Raw genomic sequence first — 2,518 nt, 5'->3', positions numbered from 1 at the left:
TCCATTCTCTCTGTCTTTCTCCATCTGTCGGCAGATACAACTTCACCTCACCCCCCCCCCCCCCCCCCCCCCCCCCCCCCCCCCCCCCCCCCCCCCCCCCCCCCCCCCCCACCACCACCAGCTCTTCCAAAGTCTCCTTGCTACAAGTGTCAACTCAAGCACGAGTCCTGAATTACTTTTTGTAGATGAGTGTTGACATCTAGCACTCACCCATCAGCTCATTCAAACAGAATGATGCTATTTGCCCCCCCCGCTCATCTATTTATTTCTCTACTGCCTCTTTCTTTCTTTCTTTCTTTCTTTCTTTCTTTTTTCCCCTATTTCTCTCTGAGCCTACAAACAGACATTCACGCTTCTCTCCATATGGGCTTTAATTGCCATTGTCCCCCAAGATATTCCTCGCTCAGGCTTGAGATAAAGGGATAATCACTTCAAAGGGAAGCTGGGTGGAGGGGGGGGCGACTGCCCCCTCCCTCCCAGCTGAAAGGAGAAGTGGACAATACGCTAATTGAGGGGGGAACTGATCACAGGGTCTGTTCAAAGGGACGCCTGGCCACGCCCCCTCCTCCCTCCGACGCACTTAATTTTATTAGTTTTATGGTGATGCTTCAGCCAAATTATCACTCAAACCCACCACAGCCTTTGAACTCCCAAATATTGGGTTATTTGCAATTATCCTCCCTCTGTTTTTTTCCCCTTCTCTGCTATTTTAGCACAAGTGTAGGATTCGAGTGGAGGAGAGAGCAATGAAAAGGGGCTGTATAGAATTTATTGTTCGCTGTGATGTGATGCAAATCCAAAGTTTCTTATGAAAAAGTGACAAAAAACGGGAATAGAGGCCTACTGTTTGACTGATGCAACTAATGATACACCATCAAAGACTTCTGCAGTACAGCGCTAACGTAGCAAAAAAAGAAAGACCGAAAAGACAAAAGAAAGGAAAAGTTTTTTTTAAAAATTCCTTCATTTCCAGTGTCGTAATTTTGTCTTTTTCCATGATGACACCTTTACTGACAGCATTAAAATGCATACCTTCTCTGTGCCTTTAATGCAGGCTCTAATTAAAGATGATCTTCATCTCCATTCTGTGGCGATACACCAGATGCCTTTAATTTCTTCCAAACCACGAGCTCCCAATTAGCCTCCAGGTCACCCCATTTTATTGAGGCTTTATAGCAAGTCAGTGGCAGCACTCTCATCCTGTATTGTGCTTTTAAAGCATTTGGATCTTCCTGTGAAATGGCTGGGGCCCCAACAAAGGGGTCAGGGCAGGGTCAACTTCAAAAAAGGAGCTTTTTGTGGCTACTTTACAGCACCCTCTCTTTTGACACTGCTAAGCAGAAGAGCGCACATTCAAGGGTCAACAGGTGTGGTCTCATGGGTTCAGCATCTCATGACACTTCTCAAATGAATTCAAATAGGCAGCAGCTCCTATTTTTACGTCCATCTTTATTAATCGCAGCACTTTGAGTTGTAGAAAGCAGATAAAAAAACAAACGCATCTGTAACAGCTGAATAGCCTAACATTACGTGTCATTAAAAGTAGACTGAGCAAAGCCTGAGCACGCTCCCGGCCTGTCAGCAAAAATGAAACAGTCTGTGGACTCATTTTTTTCTCTTTTTTCGCAGTGATATGTGCGGCCTAATTTAATTTGAGTGAAGATAACATCTTATCCAGAATGTGAAATATCCGACTTTTAAGATTGTCCTGCACTTCAAAATTACATTTTATAACCCATCTGTATCACAATTTCCTTTCAAAGTGACTTTAAAGATGTCAGCATGCAGAACACTATGGCTACATGGCTTTAATTTGGACCTCACGATCAGCCAAATGCCGCTTGAACGTCATAGTGCCAATGCTACTGACCTATTTCGTCTTCCATCTCACAGACTGCAGGCACTTCTGAAGCTTTTTGTGCATTTGGGCGCTGGATTGTTTGGATTTGCAGCAGCAACGTTCCATTTACAGAACCATCCAGTAGCTATGCAAAAGTGATGATAAATGACCTCTTCTTATTCACACTGTCGCACGCATACAGATATACATAAACAGGAGAGACGCTGTGCCGTGTGCTGTCATACAGCTTTCTGATAACACCATGCAGAAAATTTCTTAAAAGCATGAAACATTTAGAAAGCGGTTGGCAGGATGTCAGTGTAAACAGCTGGGCTCCACTGCTGTACAGAAAAAAAATTAAAAGAAAGGCTTGGTTTTGTGCAGAAACCTGAACTGTTCTAAAATTACACAACACAACACATGGTATAGACCTTTCCCCCCAGGAAGGTCTATACCATGATGCAGGAAAGGAGAGTTTGTCCGTTAGTCCAACCTTGGATTCAAGAGGAATAATGTGGTTTTCGTCCTGGTCACAGAATGCTGGACCAGCTCTTTAGCCTCTCAAGTGTGCACGAGAGTGTGCCCATCCCAGTCGACGTGTGTTTTGTGGACTTGGAGAAGGCATTCGACCGCGTCCCTCGGGGTATCCTGTGGGAGGTGCTGCCAGAGTATGGGGTG

The sequence above is a fragment of the Archocentrus centrarchus genome, chromosome 1, assembly GCF_007364275.1.
Source record: "Archocentrus centrarchus isolate MPI-CPG fArcCen1 chromosome 1, fArcCen1, whole genome shotgun sequence".
NCBI classification, from domain to species: Eukaryota; Metazoa; Chordata; class Actinopteri; order Cichliformes; family Cichlidae; genus Archocentrus; species Archocentrus centrarchus.
Note: the sequence above shows the minus strand (reverse complement) of the source record.